The 22502-nt window shown below is 33.8% G+C and overlaps 1 long non-coding RNA gene across 1 annotated transcript; it reads left to right on the forward strand.

The window, feature by feature from the left end:
• The first annotated feature begins 4967 nt into the window (after positions 1–4967).
• On the forward strand, positions 4968–21894 carry LOC113630213 (uncharacterized). The gene is made up of 3 exons (XR_003436858.1): positions 4968–5048; positions 7033–7039; positions 21883–21894. It is a non-coding gene; the product is annotated as an uncharacterized LOC113630213 (long non-coding RNA).
• Positions 21895–22502: the final 608 nt, after the last annotated feature.

Here is a 22502-nt window from a genome sequence, read left to right on the forward strand (position 1 = left end):
GTGTCCAAATAATAACTCAATGATTATCATCCATCCAGCTGAGAGCAATACCATAAGATTAAACAAGAACCAAGAAAAAAAAAGGACTAATAAACTATGTCCACATTTCTATTTCAGTAAAGGACAACATGCCATATTTTTGTCAAACTGTCTTTGGAAGAGAATTTAACTCTAGAAAAGACGTTCAAAAATGGTAATAGTGGGCTCCTCTGGTGGCGCAGTGGTTGAGAGTCCGCCTGCCAATGCAGGGGACGCGGGTTCGTGCCCCGGTTTGGGAGGATCCCACATGCCGCGGAGCGGCTGGGCCTGTGAGCCATGGCCGCTGAGTCTGCGCGTCCAGAGCCTGTGCTCCTCAACGGAAGAGGCCACGACAGTGAGAGGCCCACGTACCGCTAAAAAAAAAAAAAAAAAAAAAAGTAATAGTGCCAGAAATGTGAAGTGTTCTGACTCTAAAAATAAATAGACTTGAAAGAAACAAGCATTTTTCCCCTAGAAGGAGGCAGAGTCTGGAAATATGGATAAATTGAACACAACACATTTACCTTTGATTATAATTTATTCCAAGCAATGGGAATCAGAGCCATAAGAATGAATTGTCATTCTGAGTGTGAGAGATCCTTAGCAAGACACAGATTGAGTACTCATTCTTTCCCACCCACAAATATACTCTAATGCCACCCCTTTAGGAAGAAATGCAACTGGACAACATTTAGCCACTTAAGATGTACTAGAGACTAATTCTGATCTGACCAGGCTTGTGAGAAATGGACCTCTGTGTGAAGGAATGAAGGTTGAGTGCAAGAAACTCATGCAATGTCCAAGGAATAGAACAGAATCAGGAGTCAATAACCCAATTTAATCCTGAAGATTACAGAGGTGAAAAAAAAAAAAAGCGAGAGAAGAGAGTTAGTGAGTCAAAAATGACCTAGAGGTATGCTAAATTGAATAATACCTTGTATTATCCTTACCTGATAGAAAAGCTTTTGAGGACAAATTTTCAAAGAACTATCAATATATAATCTTTGGCAAAGGTAAAACAAAACAAAACAAAAAATTCACCTAACCATAACTACTTTAAAATAAGTGTAGATCCTTGTAAATTTAAGGAATCTGTTTCAGCTGAGACCCTAGATTTAATTGGGTAGGGAACTTTTCAAGCCAGAGATTTTTTAAGAAAAGGCAAACAATAATTTAGTCCTATTGAATGTGGGAAGGACTCCAGAACAGAATAGAAAGAATTCAAGGAAAGGGGAGACAGCTGTGCCATATATTATGTGGCCCTAAAATTTCAGTAACTTTATTAAACATAATGATGTTCCGCTATTTAAACTTTATTACTTTTTTTCCTTCTTCATCTTTTTAATGGAGGAAATTGGTAAAGGGATGAGGTGAAGAGTGTTTGCATAGCTTTCCAAAGTACAAAGAAGAACTCAGCTGTGTTTTAAGCAAAACACTAAAGAATAACATTTCCCTCACAAGTTATCTTTGGTATTGATAGATAGCAAATATATAAAATTCAGGTAAAACAGAAAATTCAAATAATAGTGTTTAAAATTTAGCACATTCCTATGAGTTGACGTCTTTGTATTTCTAAATTATATGGCACATATTTGTATTGCACATTTAAAATTCTGAAAGAAAATATTAAAATACATAGTTATTCAATTTGTCATCTATTAATATGGACAGCTTAGTTTTATTTCAAAAAAATTTCTTTATTAATATAGTTTAATACATAGTGAGAAATTATTTTAAGGAATATATGTCGTATTGCACACATTTATGCAAGTACATAATTACAGCATATTCAAAATGTAATGCAATGAAGATACAGGCAGATATGCTACACTGAAAGTGAATGCAACAATATCTTAACATACAAATGTTAAATTGTATAATACAAATTTTTAAATTTATTATTTTTTAATCATTGTACAGGAGTAGGAAGAATGAGAAATGTAAAAAGAGAGGGAGGGAAACAAAGACAACATAAACGTAACAGTCACATAGCTGATCATATCGAGTTCCATGTAATTTAAAATTCATTTAAAAGAAGAATGACCTTCCAGATAATCCTATTTATTCAAGTAGGTGTGAGTCTTGAAACCTATCCTTTTGCAAGACTCAGAATGAGCTGAAAATGCAGCATCCCAGGAAACGGATTCATCAATTGCCTTAGGACTCCACTGATGACTGATATCAAACATAACTGGGTCCTTTCATCTCCAACTTAAGAAAGTGGTCAAATTTTCTTTGTATGTGCCTTGAGAGGAGTTGACCTACCTTTATGTATTTTTAATATGACAGTTACTTTGTATAAAATACTACCCTCCAACTTTGTAACTAAGCATCTAAAGTATATGCAACTTGTAATTAGATGAATTCTACACACATTCAAGTTTTGCTGCGTTAGAAATTCATGTTTTTCAAATACAAAATAAAAATCCTCTTATTTTTATACTTATTTTAACTCCTAAAACAATGTATACAGCTTAATATTGGCAATAAAACTATCTTTAATCTTAATCAGAATGATTAGAAGACATCTATTAAAGTAAATTTAGATTTAAAAATAAAGATGTCAAGGATTTTCAACTAGTGTTAACTTACCTTTGATTTAATCTCTCCACCCAGAGCAAGTGCTATATATTCATTTAATAATGTCTAGTTGCAAAATGTATTTTCCATTATTATTATGGTAAATACTCTGTAATCTTTGTCAGAATCAATACTTTAAGTCACAGAGAACATACCTAAAGGAAAGGTTTTTTTTTTTTTTTTTTTTTTACTAAATACCGGTTCATAAATATGGATGACTTTTAAGCCTCTATGGGGTTTCTTGTTTCTGTTAAAATCAAAAACAAATGGAGACCAGCCTTAAAAATTCCCTCAGCAGACAAAATAAGTTTAGTCATACAAACAGAGCTTAATTTGGCTTATTTTGCAAGACTAACTTGAACTGGGCCATTTCTTGTTCATGCCTTTGGAGATCATAAGGAAATCTTTAACTGTCTGCCAAAATTGATATGAGGCGACCACTAACCAATTCCATACCAGTTAATACAATTCTAATATTATAACCAGTCATTGTGAAGAATCCGCAGTCACTGCCTTCCTACTCTGTAAGCTGCTGTGTAGTAGCATATAACAATATGTTTCTGAACCTCATTCCGTGTTTTGGTTTGAGTGCTCCTACTACACAAACTGTCTTTTTGGTGTGTACACAACAAACTTTTAGTACTCACTACTTCGGTGATTCATTGGTTTTACCTCTGCTATTCTTGAATTTTTGACATTTCCCTTTCCACATGTAAGAATCTTGGAAGTCACTACTTTGTCGTAACAACAAAAAAGCTAACCAGACTGAAAAATCAACAATTCTTCTTGGATCCATAAGAGAGGGGAGAATACAAAGCAAACATCTGCCCACAGGACTGGAGAGAAAGGCAGGAAAATGCAGTGAGTCTCAGCTTTTTGCTGGAACAGAAACTCACAAGGGTAAACCACCTCAGGACCCGGTGCAAAGGTAGGAAAATCTGAACTGCAATCAACAAATGTAAGGATGCTCAGTGTGGACAAGTCTGAGAGTTAAAAACCTTTCTCCCTATGAATGGGCCCCCCACAATATTGTGAGATTTACCTCCAGCCCAATCAAGGTTTCACAATAAATATTGGAGAAAAATCCCCTCAGGCTTTTGGCAGAGGGAGGGGAAAGAAACCATTCTGAAATATACCAGAGTACTGTGTTCTTGTAACAAGTTTTACCTTCAGGTGAGACTAGTTAACCAGAGCCTAACCTGCTGAGGTATATTCAGATCCTAACTGACCTGGACAAAGTGAAATATCGAATTTCAGCTCTCTCTAGCCATCCTCTTCCACCTAATGGGGGGAGAAAAAGAAAATGAGAAACGCTTGTGAAGTTCACAGTCCAAAGGCACAGGCTCACTGAAGACTGAGACTTAAGCATAGGACTGTAGAATGCTTCCTCTCTCCCCACACCTCACTGCCTCATTTCTATGGGCCTATTTTTGGCAGTTCCTTTTACCCCATGCATCATGTCTGGCTATCAGGAAAAACTTATCTGGGTATACCAAAAGGCAAAAGCACACTTGATGAGGTAGAGTAAGCATCAGAACCAGACATGGCAGCAAAGATACTGGAATTACCAGCCTGGGAGTTAAAAATGACTATGATTAATATGCTGAGGGCTCTAAATGGAAAAAGTAGACTGCATGTAAGACAGATGGGTAATGTAAGGAGAGAGATGGAAATTCAAAGAAAAAACCAAAAATAAATGCTAGAGATCAAAAACACTGTAGCAGAAATAATGTCTTTCATGGTCTCATTAATAGACTGGATACAGCTGAAGAATAAATCTCTGCACTAGAGAGTATATCAATAGATGCTCAAAACATGAAAAGCAAAGAGAAGATACACTGGAAAAAAAAAAGGGTGTCGAAGAACTGTGAGAAGACTACAAAAGTTGTAACCTGTGTAAAGGGAATACCAGAAAAAGAAGAAAGAATGGAGGAGCAACTAAAATACTTGAAATAATAATGACTGAGAATTTCCCCAAATTCATGTCATATACCGAACCATACATACAGTAAGCTCAGAGAACATCAAGCATAATAAATGCCAAAAAGCATCACTACATATCATTTTCAAATTAGACAAAATAAAGTCCTGAAAGAAGCCAGTGGGGGTGGGGGTGGGGGGAAGAACATGTTACCTGCAGAAAAACAAATATAAGAATTACATCTGAATCTTCTCAGAAATCATGCAAGCAAGAAGAAAATAAAGTGAAATATTTAAATTTTGAGGAAAAAAAATTATTTAAATGTTGAGAGAAAACCCCACGAATCTAGAATCTTGTACCCAGTGAAATCCTACAGAAATGAAGGAGAAATAAAGATGTTCTCTGACAAACAAAAATTAAGAGAATTTGTTGTCAGTAGACCTACCCTGAAAGTAATGTTAAAAGAAGTTCTTTGGAGGAAAGAAAAATACTATGATCAAAAAGTCAGATCTACATAAAGTAAGGAACAGTGTTGAAGAGGGAATAAATGAAGGTAAAATAAAAGCCTTTTATTTTTTTATCATAATTGATCTAACAGATAACAGTTTATTTAAAATAATACCAACAGTGCATAAATTATGCAAACTTAAGTCTGTATCATAAAATTAATGCCTTTGCATTTTTATATATAAGTAGAATGAATGACAGCAAAGATACAAGGGACCGGAGGAAAGAATTAGAATTATTTTATTAGTATTAGGTACTCACACTAAGTGAAGTGGTATAGCAATGATTATAATATGTATTAATCCAACTATATTAGCAATCACTTTGAATGTCAATGGTCTAAACGCACGAATGAAAAGACAGAGATTGTCAGAGTGGACAAACAACAAGACCTAACTATACGTGCTCTATAGAAAACCCAAATTCAATATAAAGACATATGTAGATTAAAAGTAAATTCATGAAGTAATATATTCCATGCTAACAGTAATGAAAAAAGCAAAAGTAGCAATATTAATTTCAGACATAGTAGACTTTAAATCAATGAAAGTTTTCAGGGATAAAGAGGGTATTACATAAAAATAAAGGAGTCAATTCTCCAAGAAGACATAACAATCCTTACTCTGTATGCACCTAGCAACAGAGCATCAAACCATGTGAGTAAAAGGGACCATGGTTTATATCCCAACCTTGAGCAGCCATAGGACATAGGCTCCCTCTCTTGGAAGGCACGTGCTTTTAGTCTGTGCACCTCCCTCCCTAAGCTAAAGGCTGTTCCTGGGAAAGAAGTCAGCTGTGAGCTGTCAGAAAGCAACATTACCAGCCGCTGAGTCACTGAAGGACTCTGTCCTGAAGGACTCTGTCCTGAAGGAGAGATCTGGCTGGTGCACTGCAGCCAACCCTACATGTGCTTTTGATAAGGTAGTAGAACATACTCCTAAAATACCTTTTTCTCTATCAGAAGACATTACTAATTTTCATGAGAAATTGGGTTGTGGACAAAGATTAAGAATTTGTTATTAAAATTAGATTTCTTGATGTGGGCTTTTTCTAGCTAGGTGTTCATTTGGACAGAAACTAATACCAGGGGGTCTATTATCTGCTATTGTTTGTTGAAATTAGATGTGGCTTATGTAGTACTTCAAGTATGCATGCAGGTTTAGCATTACTCTCAGCATGAGATAAGTTAAGCACCTTAGAGTGTGTGCTACACTGAGATCATTGCCAGAGTGCTAATATTCTGTGCACAGCTGGTAGAGCTCTGTTAAAATGTTGTATTTGTCCTCTATTTTGAAAGCACCAGTGGTGCGAAACCTGCCATGCACTTTAATTGTTCCACTTTTAATGCAATCAAATAACTTAAGTGAAATTAATACAATTAATTTAATAATTGTGTATGTCCTAATAAATTTGTACAACTTCACTGTATCAGGGAATATATTTTGCAAAACATGTCTGGGTTTTCAATTTTTCATAAATTACTCAGACATTTACAGTTATGATATTTTATTTGTTAAGGGATTTTGTTGTTTACATAAAACCAAATTCCCAGTTTTTATACACAAATTAAATTAGTTGTGGGTTTTTGTGTGTGATTTTTTTTTTCTGTTATTTCCATTTGAGATTAAAACTATTTTCTTCAGTGTACTGGTTATCTATTACTGCGTAATAAACAATCTCAGAACACAGTTAAAGTCACAACCCTTCTTTATATATCATACAGGTTTGTAGACCATGTAACACAAAGAATCAAAGTGACAAATCAGACTCAGGTGTACGTGTTAATTGAATTTGAGATTACTAATAATTCAGTCAATGAAGAAACTCAAAGAAAGCCGACAGAGGTCTGGGATGTTAAGAACTGTTTGTTGGTCTATTATGCTCACATCAAACATGCACTCTCTTGCCAGAATAATAGATTTGGTTTCCAGGTGCTTCATTGTGGGTGATTACTCCATACAGCAGAAGAAGCATTAAGTAATGAAGCATTTCCTATTTCTTTTCAGAGGAATTGTTTGTCTTACTTGACATTCTCTAGGGATCTGTGCCTCATAAATCCATTAGTCCTGAATTTATCTACCATAGATAACCCTTAGCCAGTCTTATCCAACCAAGGGCATTCTTTATGTAGCAACACTTACTGTTAGCAAATACCTTATTTGCTTTTCAAATTTGGGTTGCCCTTCCAGTATTAGGAGTAAATGGATCACAAGCTGAACTGCTTTGAATCCTTCCTCTTGATTCAGGGGTTACTAGGCATAGAATGGACATCTTCCCACTTCTGTTATATTCTATACATCAAAACAGCCACAGGTCATTCAAGACTCAAGGAAAGGGAAAATTGATTCACAACGCAATGAGAGAAGTGTCAATGAGTGACTTTTACTTATCACATTTATAATTAAAATGGGATGGAATTAACAGTTTGAATGATTTCTTATGAATAACTTTTGTATACTAAACCGTGCTAAGTGTTTTAAGTACATGCTAATTTAGATTAACTTTAGATGTGATAGCTTTTAGGGCAATATCTTTACAAGTACACATTGTGATTATTATAACTTTTTGATTCATTTCCAGGGAATGCAAATATATACCATTTTTATAGCATTTTCTCATGTACCCATTCATTTATTAAAGTATTACAGTAATACAGTATTTCATGAGCACCTACTTTGTAACAGGAATTTTGCTGGGCAGTGAAAATATATTTTATAATGAACAGAACTCTGGACTTGTCTGTTAACCAGTAATAGAGAAACTGTTGAGTGAATAGGTATTTGCAATACTATGCGAAATGCATTGTAACAGGGAGAAACACAAGATTGTAAGTACACAGGAGTGATGTATAACCTGGCTTGTTTTGAAAAAGGCTTTTCAATGGAGTTTGACACAATTAATCAGTTTCCAGTTTAAAGAAACTGGAGAGATTAGAATCAAAGTAGAGGGAAAATCTATAATAAACTTTATTCAGAACTGATTCAGAAGGACAATACAGTGGGGCCTGGGTGAACACAGATATTTATGTGAGACTGGAGAGAAAAAGGGTGGCAAATCACAAAGTCACAATGTATAGCAACATTAAAGGAGTTTACATTATATCACTGAGTCAACAAGGACTCAAAGAACCATAGAAGCAGAAAGGTGGTGTAGTTTCATCAAAACTACATTGTACAAACATTCTTTGAGCTCCATCTTGGAAAGTGTATACATTAGAGACGTGAATTGAGGTAAAAAATGAAAACAAAAGAGAGATTTAGGATAATTTTTTTTTGTAATTCTGGTGAAAAGTGATAATTACCTAAATGAAGAAGATGTTTCTTGACAGATACTGGCTTGAACATATTTGAGAGATATTAAGAAGGTAGACTTGGCAGGTTTGAGTGCTTCATTACTAATTACATATAATGAAGAAGAAAATGGTTTTAGACTTGTGGCTGGAATTCTGGGTTGTTTTGTGATGGTTCACTTATGCTGGTATTTCAGGCAGAATGTTTCATGATATTAAATTTATTTTGTACTTACTGGTATTGAGGTACTGGTGTAATACCTAGTAAGAAATTGTACAAAATGTTTAGAATGTATAGATAGTACTTCATTGGGAGATACAGAAGAGCTACGAGCAAAGAGATGATGACTGGGACTTCCCTGGCGGTCCAGTGATTAAAACTCTGTGCTTCCACTGCTGGGAGCATTGGTTCGATCCCTGGTCCAGCAGCTAAGACCCTGCACGCCATGTGGAGTGGCCAAAAACAAAAACAAAAGATGATGACTGAAGGCACAGAGTGGATGAGAATGCATGCAAAGTGACGGCAGAGAAGGAAATGAAGACCAGACGCTGAGGCCCTGGAGATGCTGACATTATGGGGACAGACTGTGCCAAAAAAGACAGTAAGAAGAATTCTAGAAAGGTAGGATGAAAACAGAAACATATCCCACAAGGGAAATAAAGGAAGAGAGCATTTCAAATTTAATTTAATTTCTATTTTGAAATTGGGAGGTAAACATTTAAATAGTAATGGGAAAATTGATGAGGAACAAGTATACAGTTATATATTTGGAGGGCTTCATACAGATGATTAAACTGTTGACCAGCAGCAGAAGCATCTTTTCTTGGATAAACCAAATCTGTTAGTGGGAGGGGCAGCTATTATCATATTAATATCTATTGGGGGAAATGCCATATAATTCATTAAAATGTTCTTAAAAACTGTACCTATAGGAATATTGTATATGTAGCTTAAAAATGTAATATGAAATGTAAACAGGGAGGAATAATTGTTTCTCCAGTGATTTTAAGAGTTGATATCAGTTTCTATATAATGTGAACAAAAGGCATATTCATACAAACCCATACTTTTCCTTTGTTTCTGTTGCATTTACATCATTGAAATCTGACTCTAAAAATGTTTTGGAAAATTGCCTTCATTCAATAAAGAAAATATTACAGATATATTCAATTAACATCTATATTTCTATCTCCTTATTTGAATTAGCTGAAATGCAAAAGTAAAATAATCCAGTCATTTTCCTATTGCTGTGAATATTCAAATTTTCACTATTATAAATAAAATTGAATTGGTTATTGTCTTATATATACCTTGGCACATATATGTGAGCATTGCTATTAGGTAAATTCCTGATAGCGGAATTGCATAATCAAATAGTAAGACCATCATGTACCAATTAATACAACTATCAATACATCAATAATGTATTCAGATGTATATGTACACCTCAAAAATAATGTATATATTTTTAAAATGGGGAACTCATTCATTATATATCTCTATTGTCACAAAAATGAAATGAGAAGGACCAAACAAGTAATGCTTGCTTTAGATTTTAAAATAGAGAGAGAAAGAGACAGAAAAGGATGGTGCTGGGAGGGTGAGGGAGGGAGAATGCTCAAGTCTGTCTCTTGAAATTGACCTGATGTAAGTCAAGGTACAGGAATTTGACCAATCTGTGATGTCACAAATAATTATGAAATACACATGAAACTGGTAAACAATGACACAGGTTCAAAGAGAAAAAACAATTTGATAATTTGAATTTAATCACTCAAAGCTGTGATATAAATCACAACTCAATTTAGGACACTGAATAAAAAGTTCCTCTTCTTAGGACAGCAGCACACCTTGGACTGAATTTTTCTTTTTTTTTTTTTGTACTGCAATTTTGAACTAAATTATTTTCTACTCACCTCACAGCTAACAGAGTTGAAAATTAAGTGAATTTCAAGTGAAGTGAGGTGAAGTCATTCCATATTCATGATTCAATGTCTACCAGACAGAAATAGGATTATTTAAATTAGAATTTTGAAGAGCATAATGGAGAACTATATTAATGATTTGTGAAAAGTGATCCAACGGTTTGAAAATGACACAAGTAAATAACGTCTAGTGAAAATTTGGTTCTCATATGGATATTTCTACAGAGGATTATATTGAGTTAAATTATGACCTGTGCTTAAAGAAAAGATTCGAGAAATATAAGAAAACGGTAATTAACCCTTGCCAGCCAATTTATTTTAATTGCATTCATCCTTCCCAGTTTATAAATAAATGCTCCTGAGATGCTTCTTTCATTTTAAATTGAAAGCATTGAGCATGCAGTCTTAAAGGCACCACTCTGCATTAACAGCTCAGTGACTTTATTTTAAAATTTTTTTCTACTTTAATCCCATGTGAATAAAGCATAAGACATTATAACTGAAAAATTTATGAGAATACATCTATTGATAGTTACATTATATATATATAATATATATACATTATACATTCTATACATATAATGTATAATTACTTTGGGAAATAATACATATGTTTTATTGGTAATATAATTTGTATGTCTATATGTCTAGAAATCCATGAGGGCCCTTAATAGCAGGGACTAATCTACTTGTTTGTTTTCCAATCCAGCGTACAGGGTTCAGCATATAATTTTCATTTATTCAATGACTAATACCTCCATCATCTCACATAATTATCATTACTTTTTGTGGTGAGAATATTTAAAATCTACCTTCTTTGCTACTTTTAAGTATATAATACAATACTGTTAACTATAACCATCCTGCTGTACATTAAATCTCCAACACTTATTCATCTTATAACTTTAAATGAATTAATTGAACAACCTATACATTAATCAGTAATTAGAATAAGACTCTTATTATGTACACCCTTGATGCAACCAATAGTGTAGAGCAATATTTATTTTCTATAGGACAAAAGTATGAATGAATTAGCTACAAAGATATTAAGATCTTATATAAATTTATGGCATGATGCAGGTGATTCCCAGACAAGGTCATATTCTATGCATTTTTTTTTCCGTGATTTACAAGATAGCAAAATAATTTGTCTCATGGCTCTTCCACTATGATTTGTAAGTCACATTCATTTTTATTTAATTATAAAATCAATTTGTTATAAAACAAATCCAGTAACTGCTGCAGAGTGTGTGATAGAATATCATATTAAAACATTAAAAATCAAATAATTACCTTTTCTTTGTGTTTTGACACTCTGTCTAATCCTTCAGCCGTTTGTCTGTAAGAATATAATACTGATATTTATCTCTCCTACTTCACAGTGATTTCCTGGGGATCATATGATAGGATATCAATGAGGATAACCGTAAAATGTAACAATATATAAATGTGCTATTATCTTTATTAAATTCAGGGTTTAGATTAACTTAGTGGAGTAACATTAGTAAATGGACTTCAAGCTCCTTGTAAGTCTTAGCTTTACTATGGGATTATATTAATTTTTCAAATGTTGTGAATATAAGGTTTTATTTTATATGGCTGACACAGTAAATTGTTACTTCTGCATACTTTATGACATTTAATACTTTGTATGGTTTGCACTTATATGCCCACAAATTTTATCCAAAATTATGACACTGGAAAAGCTTTGGGAACGAAAGATGTTTTCTATTTATCCATATGTTTTGTGCTCAGGTTACTTGAATGGGCATGAGAGAACTACTAGACCTCAAGCACTCCTACCAAGAACAAATGCTGTGCTCATTACTGATACTTAGTTTACTGTTATTCCTATTTTGTGACATTACTCAATTATTCTATGAAAGTGTAAAAATGTAAAAAGATGTATAAAAACACTTGCATGGATAAAGCCAGATGACAAGACTGTGTCTGTCATCATCAGTATCATAAATGAAAAAAAGAATTGTGCCGAGACTTCCCTGGTGGTGCAGTGGTTAAGAGTCTGCCTGCCAGTGCACGGAACACGGGTCGATCTCTGGTCCAGGAAGATCCCATATTCCGCAGAGCAACTAAGCCCGTGCGCCACAGCTACTGAGCCTGCGCTATAGAGCCCGTGAGCCACAACTACTGAGCCCTTGTGCAACAACTACTGAAGCCTGTGCGCCTAGAGCCCGTGCTCCTCCACAAGAGAAGCCACCACAATGAGAAGCCCGCGCACCACAAGGAAGAGTAGCCCCCGCTCGCCTCAACTAGAGAAAGCCCGCGTGCAGCAATGAAGACCCAACGCAACCAAAAATAAATAAATAAAATAAATTTATAAAAAACAAAAAAAAGAATTGTGCTGTTATGCATTTCTAAGGAGGTTTACTGAATAATATGAGATGCAGACACTAACAAGTACAACTTAAAGAATCAGAGCTCAGTTGCTGAAATTTTACAATAATAGCAATGACCAAGAACTAAGGTAACAGAGAAACATTGAACGGGGCAGACAATGAAGATCTTGACTTTGTGTTACCTGAATAGGTTCTCAATGAGGAAGTGATCATGTCACTCAGTAGGTAGTATGTCATGAAAGGAGCTACATTATACCATAAAGATTCAAACTTTGAAAACAAGTGTGACTATTCAGGTGACTGGATACAGAAATTTAAGAAAAATTATACTGTATAAAAACAAAATTTATGGTGAAAAATGTATGCTGATCATGTAGCAACTGAAAATTACATTGAAAAATTTATTATTAAAAATCTTAACTCTGAAAATATACAATTTATAGTTCTAATGAAACCACTCTGGCCTAAGGCTGTATTCTTCAAAAACAAATAATTCCTGAGAAAAAAATCACCAAATATTTAGGGACATTAAACACACTATAATTGTTCTGGGATGCAAATGTTACAGGCACATAAATTAAAAAGTTGTAGTTCATGTTCAGGAAAAGCCAGCATCTGAGATATTTGAAAGGTGTATGTAATTTAGACGAGCATTTTTTTTTTTAATTTATGAAAACATAAAGACATGGGTAACAAATGAAATATTTTCTAACCTCTTTAATAATCACTTTGACCAGTAGCACAAATGATTTGTAGGCAAGATGGGTGGGAATAAGTGTAAAATTTTAGTATTCCGGGAAAACTGCCTTGCATATTACTTTCTAATTTTGCAAAATGTAATCTTTTCAGCAGTTACTTCCACCCAATGTGAACCTATTATACAGCTTTAGGACTAAGAACTTTTGTCCTCCATGAATAACATATATAACCACTTTGTTTGGTCGATTCCTTGGTTTACTGTGTGCTTGCTACAGTTAGATTACTGTGTCCTTGCTACAGTTAAGAGATTTCTTGGACCAAGACTTCATAAAAGTTGTTAAGAATGCCATTTTTGGGAATTCCCTGGCAGTCCAATGGTTACGACTCCACGATTTCACTGCAGAAGGCCTGGGTTCCATCCCTGGTTGGGGAGCTAGGGGAGCTAAGATCCCGAAGCCACGTGGTATAGCCAAAAAAATTTTTTTTATTATAAATAAATAAAAATTAAAAAAAAAAGAATGCCATTTACCCAGTTACTAATCATGGTGTGATGGGCTGCTGAGAGCAAATGCCTAGTACAGACTTTAGCACTCATTGATGTTTGAAAATGAACTTTCAAGTGAAGGCTTTAAAGAGTTTTGTGTTGCTAATGAGAAAATCATTTAAAACCCTGCTAAGTATGTCAGCATTTATCAGCTGAAAGTGTAAAATAAGTTAGACCTAGCTGACATCTAAAACATGGTACACATTAAATATGAAATACTGCTTATGCATTTCTTGAGAGAGAGTGAAAATGCTGAACATGGGGTTTAACGTAACAGTGAATGATGACAGCAGTGATGATAAGCATGATATTGTAAACTATTTGAAAAGAAATATCTTTGCATGATAAAAATGTGTGCTCATGTAATTTTTGGTCTTAAGGCTGCTTAGGTAGAAATTCATGTTAATCAGGCAGATGCCACTGGAAGAGGTCCTTACAAAGACTATTCTGCACAGCTTTGATAATTAAGGACCTTGTATCTTTCTCATCATCAAATATCCAATTCGATTGGATCAAGATGGTGAAGTCGGGAGCAATAGTGATTTACCTTTTTCTCAAAGATCCTCTAATACCCAAGGGTAATTAGCATTTATGCATGTGTACAGGTATTTAGTTTAGTATACGACTTATCAAACACTGCTCTTAGATATATACTAAACTAGCTATGGTCTATAACTATCCCATGATATCTTTTATAAATTTCATATTCTACAAGTAAATATTAAATAAACTATAATACTATTAATAGTCTTTTAAAAATCATATTAATGTGTTTGATTCTGAATTATGCTCCTGACCTCACTTGAGCTTTCTGTAATACATGAAATATACACTATATTAATTTTATTAGTTAAAACTGAATTCTGAAAAATATCTTGACCTAAATATTTTGGATAGAAAATGGTGAACTAGTATCGGATAGCTAGTTAATTTATACAAAGTAAATGTTAGCCTGATAATTATTTCCCTCAAACAGTTAACATAACAATATATATATATTTCATATGACAAACATAAAAAGATAATAATACCCTAAATTTGTTAATTGGACATATAAATATAAAATATTTTCAAAGCATTTTACTCATGTTATCATTCAATTTTGATTTATTATTTATTTTCTCATAAATGAATATCTGCTCTCCTAAATTGCTCCTGAAACTTAAACCCCTTTTAAATCAAAACCCAAAGGATTTTGAATGTTAAATTCCTACGATATTCTGAAGAGTAGTGTTTCAGTAGTGATAATAGTGTACTAAGAGTATTGATTTATATTTGTTTCTTTGTACCTTAAATATATCATTCATTCTCTTATTTATAGTTGTGTATTAAGGTCGGGTAAAACTCTTAGAGGTATGTGTATGTATAGAGCTTAATCATGTTATGGAATCCATAAATCCAAATGTTGTAAAATCATAAGAATATAATAAACACAAGCATGATACATAATACATAAAAATATGTAATATATATCAAGAGAACATTATAAGAATATATTACTGCTTTTTCTTCAGCTCTTAACAATACTGTTTTAATACACATTTGATGGAAGGTCTGGATTGTATATGTTTTCAATTTTCGTTATTATGAAAATTTTATGTTTAATAATTTTTACATGACTATGCACAAGAAAATAAAAGTATTAAATAAACTTTTTATAGTTTTATTATCTAAATGTACTATTTGAATATATCTTTAAGTAGGATTTTAAGAGATTTAATGAGCAACTTTAAAGAAGCAAAAGTTTTTTTATCCTTGTTTAAGAGTTCTGGTGCTCTGTAGGAAGTGGTTCCCCCCTCTGGAACTGAAAATATTATCTTAAGAGAGAATAAAAATTTACCTTTTAAAATGCATCTTTATGAAATTTATTTCATGTTATTCCTATTATGTATGCAACCTGTATTGCAAAAGGGGCTGATAATTATGCTAAAATTCTTGGCCTCGAGGATCTCATCAACACTAGGAAAATAAGTATAATATTGACTCTAAGGTATTAAAAATGTGCTGCCATAAAAATCTCAGATAATATTTTGGAAAAAATATGACTATTTCCAGCCTGAGATTTGCATGTTAGGAAAAAAGAAAGAAGCAACTGTAACTACCTCTCCTTAGTGTGTACATCAATTTTAGAGCTCTTTTTGCACAAGAGAGTCTAAGATTCTGTGCCTCACAATTCCAAGAATTCCTCTTGAACGCTCAGGAGACAGAGAAGGCCTCAGGAACTCAAGTAAACACAATTCAAAAAGTTATTTGAAAGGAATAAGATACAATTTACATTTGAAAACAGATTCAAATATATTGTTGGAAAAAAATGAAGTCACACTATTCCATCCAAATAAAGTGTGATAAAAGGGTTGTAAATTGGTCAAGTGAGTAAACATTAAACTCTCTGTGCCTGTGTGTGTGTGTCTGTGTTTATTTCTCTATCTCTCCCCACCCTGCATTATTTCTTCATGGGTATATGTTATGGCAATTCATAAATGCCATACTTGAAAGTTTATTTAACTGTAAAACCTCATTAATGAGCTATTTTTATTTACTTTTGTTTTGATTTTTGCCATTTTTGCCATTATTTATAGGCATAGCTAAAACAACTCATAAGTAATCTCCACAAGTTCAGAAATATATTAATATTATAAAATCAAGCTAATGGAGAAAGACTGTGTGATTCAAATATGTGTGTATATATATATAAAATACATTGTATATAAATTATATATTTATATGTAAAGTGTATGTAAAATGTGTAAATTAATATGATTTTATTTAATTATATTTTGTCTTGTATTACCCTAAAAAAACAAGAAAAAAGACAATAATTCATTGGTACAGAGTATACCTATCCAGATTTTTATTGTTGGCATAAGATGATTATGTCAATATGTGTTTTGAATAGCTGGTACCTCTGTAGCATTTGTTGGTAAATGTTTTGTATGTACTTACTAATCAATTATCTAAAATTTTCTGCCTCAGATTTTATAAAAGTAGCTTCATTTATTGCCTCTCTGATGCTCAATTATTTGTGAGCACGTTACTGAATTGGTTACCTGGACCCATGCCAGGGTCCTAGCCCAGGTTCGAAACTCTTTGTTTCAGCTAGGGAGTTTCTTTTTCTGCTCAGATTTTCACAATCAATAATGAAACTGATGCTGCGACTGGAACTCACAAGCTTTACTCAATGATCAGAGAGAAGCAGGAACTTAGTTTGCAAATCACCTTCTCAACCCAATAGGGGCAGAGACACCACATATATAGGAGGGTCAAGGTAAAAGGGAGGGAATTAGAGAGTGGGAGGAATATTCATGAGTTATTCAACAACAGGGGTGTGGTTTGGACCCAGAACTGATGCAGCACTCCTTTAAGCCCTTGTGTGGGCTTTTCTGGTTGTTGTCATGGCAATTGTCAACTGTCATTGTTCTGGTGCCTGTGTCATTTAGCTACTGTATTACAATGAGTGTATAATGAAGCTCAAGGTCTACTGGAAGTCAAATCTTTCGCCATCTTTGGCTTGGTTGGTTCTAACCAGTTCTTGTTTTTCTCTTTGCAGTGTCGACTGAAAAAAAGCACATGCCTAAAAGCTGAGAGTTATGTTTTATTCGGCAGACAAAACTGAGGACTTAAGTCCAGGACACAGCATCTCAGAGAGCTCTGAGAGACTGCTCTGAAGGGGTCAGGGAGGAGCCAGGATACAAGGAGTTTTTGCAACAAAGACCAGGTAGTCAAAACATCGAAAGATTACTGTTAAAGAAAACCAGACATCTCAGGTTAAAGAATTTAGCACTTTTCTATGTATGGGAAGATGCAAGAGTCTAGGCTCACTATAATCATACCTTTGATATGCACCTCAGATACCTGGGGCCAGTATCCTGTGCTTTCTCATCCTGAGTCTTCTCAGGGTGCACCTGCAGGGGAGGCTGCAGCGACTGATTCCTTCATGGCAGGCACACTTTCTATTCTTAGTTCCTTCAGGGCTCACCATGGGGGGCGGCTGTAATGTGACAGCTTGATGGCTTCAACATCCTTTGTTTACCGATATGGAAGGCAACATCTTTTTCATTGACAGCAGCTTCCTCCTGAAACTTAGATAAGAGCAATTGGTTTCCATTCCAGGGAGGGGCAGGGGTATGATTCTGGGGCAACAGTCTTGGTAACAACCACACATACACTATTCTAATTATTTGCTTCCTCCAAATCTTTGTCCCCCAAAAGTTTCGATATGTTTCAAAGTGATCATCTCTCTTATATTAAGAATAATACTATGGTGAACATTTGCCATTTATATTAATTAGAATTAACAAAGTTTCAGCTTTTCAAAATAGAAACCTCCTATTAATAAATTTTAGTCTTCATATTAAAAAAATATCATTGAGTATACACTTGCTAAACAAAGTATTCAATAAAATATTTCTTTCTAGAATTATTCTAGCTTCAGCAAGATATTTTTTTCAGCTTTTCATATCCATAAAGTGTTATAAATAATTTATTTTGAAGAATTCAAGGAAATTTTTATTATATAATTGGAATTCCTGATGTATCTATAGTATGTATGTACTATATATATATATATATTTGAATATATTCTCATTCAAATAAGCTCAGCATGGTAGAAAATACAAAGAATGTACATATTCCTGAATCATTTCTGCAAATCCTTTTAGAATTTGGTATTTTATTAAACTGGAAGACAAATGAAAATTTTATAGAAATAGCACTATTTTCTTTATTGTTTACCCGAGAGGTCAACAAGTGGTAGTTAGCCTATTATTTCTGTCACCAGCAATTCTAGTCATATGATTATTAATAGAGTAGCTGTGACACATTCATCTAGTATTGATTAGTCTATGAAATGTCATTCTGAAATGGAGTTAATGATCTGGTAACAGGGTTTTTATCAAAATGGACCATCTAGCAATATTGAAGAAATAGAAGCACAAGATTTGAAGGCAGTGTATTTTTATTTAACGTGCATAATTTGGGTCATTTTAAGCTACAGTTTTATATCTAGAGTGATGAAAATCTCTTCAATTAAAAAGAAAACATATAATTTTATGAAATCTTATCTTTTCATATATAAGCAACACAGGAATGTTTTACTTACAAAGATATTTAACGTTTTTCATTTTACTGGATTTTGTATGTGTTTCTTATCAATACCTTCAGTTTGAAATGGGAATAAAATAATTTACTTGCATATTACGCATCATAGGCAGCAAGACCTCATAGGATTTTCATAATATTTCCAGAGCAAGAAAAAGTATATTGATATCTACATAGAAAATATGTACAGAGATTATGACAGCAGATTGAATCAGTTTTTTTAAACCAACGTAAGGTTGTTAGAATAATATGACAGTAATCATGTTATAATAACAAATATTAAAATGATAACTCATCGGTGTATATATGTGTTCAAATTACTTATTTACAACATCTTATGCCTGAAATAAAACTTATCACACATTTCTCCATACAACTTCTATGTTTGTAGAAGTGAAAGTTTAACCCTAAAAAGCTTCAAGGAATTTATTTTTCTGACAGTTTGGTTGGCTAGATAGTCTGAAAAGACTTCACACTGCAAACTAAGTATATGTTATATAAAGTATCATTACCTTTATTTTTAAATGTTTTGCAAGCTCACAGAAAGCAAGAGGAATTCCCCAAAGGGAAAATAACAACAACAACAAAAATAACTGAGAGCAGCAAACAGGAGAGCAAAATCTGGCATCAGGCTTCACCACTGAGCTCAGATGTCCATCCTAGGAAGGCGATACATGTTAACAACGATTGTATATCAAAGGATTGGGAAATCTGGTTTTGAGCCACTCTAAAGGGGGAGGGGCAATTGAAACTGAGACCTAAAAGTTAGGCTTTTGTGGGAAGAACACTCTAAATAAAAGGGAGAGCTGCAAGAATTAAAATCAACTTTTCAGAGAAATACTTCAAGATTAAAATTGTTTTTCTCTATTTTTTTTTAATATGGGATTAAAAAAAAACCAATAATCATCTTTCCTGAGAACACCTGTGATGAGAAGTTATGTGTCACTCCAAATGTATAGGTACATCAAGGTGTGTTCCTATGGTGCATATTATGTAGCCATGAACATTAGCAAATCGTTGCTCCACACAGTAGCATGATTTAAAGTGTTGGAAACAACCTTAATCAAAAGAAAACAATCTCAAAAGGTTTTGCTTCTGACTTCCAGTTTTATAAAGTTTGAACAATGGTAAAACGTAATAATTTATGACAGTCAGAAGAAAGCCTGTCTTGGAGAGAGATAATGACCAGAAAGAAAGCCCAAAGTGGGCTTTTGGAATGCTAAAAAGAAGACATTTCTTGATTTGGGTGCTGGCTGCACAGAAAGTTTAATTCATGAAATTCATTCGTGTAATTCATGTATACGTTTATGATCTATACACATTTTAGCATACGTATTACTATTCTCAAAAGGTTTTGCTGAAATAAAAAAGGAAGACTTCAATATGAATTAAGGTCTAAGTGATCATGTTTGGTATGATATTACTGGATCCAATGACCATGGATATATTTCTATTAATGGAGCAATAGTCTCCACCCTGTTCAACCTGCTGCAGTGGTTTGGGTTCAGATTTACAATCTATCTCACAACACAAAACAGGCATCACCCTGTTTTAAGGTGGCTTAGTTTTAAAAACTAAGAAAGAATTCAAGACAGGCAACAGTGTAGCATGCAAAGCAACAGCGTAACTTAACTTTTGAGACTCTGAGGCACAAATTCCCATTGCCCTAATTTAGCAGTTCAACATGTGGTCATGATGATTATGGTTGAATGTTTACCCACATTTATCAGTGATGACTTACCCATTTTAAGCTGTTCATATAGCCTGAGACACCAGCTCACCTGATAACTGTCTTTTAATTTGATCAAACTTTTTCTTCCTCTTCAGGTACACTGTTTGAACATGGCCAGTTTCCTTGAAAATAGCTCCCTCTTGTGTTCCTGTCTAAGTTAACAAGTCTTATCATACCCAAGGTGAGCCTCCAGAAAAATCCTTTCCATGTCCAGTCCATACCAAATCCAGTTTCCAAAGCCTTAAGAACATCTTACTACATTGGGGCAAGTGATGGCTGAGTCATCAAAGTGCTGAGCACTTGTGGTAATGGTGAAATTCAAGTAAATTATATGCACCCTCAACAAATATGTCATCTGGGCAATTGTTAGCTGATCATGTTCAGAGATGTGTTTCAAGGTGCATTTCAATCAATATGCAAAAAATGACTTTGCATAAATATCTTTTCTGAAGTTTCAGAAACAAATTATCACTGATCTTTAGCTGTTACATTGCCAACATTCATCATTTCGGACGTTATGCTGTTTCAATAGCCACTTTTATAATGATCGCTCCATACTCATATGTGGTCTAAGAACAAAGCAGAATCTGATATAGGAGCAGGCAGTAAAAATCCCTTTGCTTTGTATCCATACAGTTGTCTAAAAAAAATGCCATCCTGGTTCACGGCCACATGGTGCACCAGCTGCTCTCTGCCAGTCATAAAGCATACAGTCTAGTTCTAAGGTAGTATTTCTTTTAAGATTATAAAAGAAACTATATGATAACACAACCAAGGAAATACTGCAGATGTGATAAATTCAACTGCTGTTAATCAGGATATTCAACAAGAAATACTGGATGATGTCTTTTCTTCAAATGATTCAAGTTGTTTTGGGGTAAATCTTAGAATTTGGCTTCAGTTACATTCTCCTTTTCAATGGAAAAGACATCTTGGGCTTCTTCCAACTTTGAATATAAGTCAGCACTACATCAAACAGAAGTGGCCAAGAAAATCATTATCTTGCTTTGGGAAGCTAAGTTAGATATGGAGTGATAATTTCCTTTTCTGGTTTCCTTATCCATCTGTAAACTTCCTTTCAATCAATCACATTTCTTCCTACCTCCACCCCAATGTACCATCTGTTAACCTAGATTTTGCATCCCTGATAGTGATAATGAAAACCCACAGAGATAGCCTTAGCATAGCTTCCATTGTACATATTTCCAGGAAGAAGAAATAGATTTAGAATAGAATTACAAAAAGGCAATGTGAAATAGTACAAAGCATTTCCATATACTCTACACCCAGATTCTCCTATTAATGTCTTACATTAGAATAGTCCATGTGTTACTATTAATTAACTAATATTGATATATTATTATTAACTAAAATTCATTATTTATTCAGATTGACTTAGTTTTTACTTAATTACCATTTTCAATTCCAAGATCCCATCCAAGTACCATATTGAATTTGTAGTCCTGTCTCCCTAAGATCCTCTCAGTTATAATGGTGACAAAGACTTTCACTGTTTTCCTTGACATTAACAGTTTTCGAGAAAGCTGGTTAGGTATTTTGTGGAGTGGTCCTCAGTTGGGATTTGTTGATGTTTCTCTCATTATAGACTGCAGTTTTGGGTTTGACAGAGGAAAACCACAGAAGTAAATCATCATTGTTTATCACATTATATCAAAGGTATGTATCATAAACATGGCTTACTACCACTGATGTTAACGCAGAGTTTGTCAGGTTTCTCCACTGTTAAATTAATCTTTTTGCCCCCCTCCATACTTTTCATACTATACTCTTTGGAATAAAGTCATTTTCACAGTCTATACTTAAGGAGT

Source organism: Aethalodelphis obliquidens, unplaced genomic scaffold, assembly GCF_003676395.1.
Source record: "Aethalodelphis obliquidens isolate GAN/ISIS:26980383/991018 unplaced genomic scaffold, ASM367639v1 scaffold29, whole genome shotgun sequence".
NCBI classification, from domain to species: domain Eukaryota; kingdom Metazoa; phylum Chordata; class Mammalia; order Artiodactyla; family Delphinidae; genus Aethalodelphis; species Aethalodelphis obliquidens.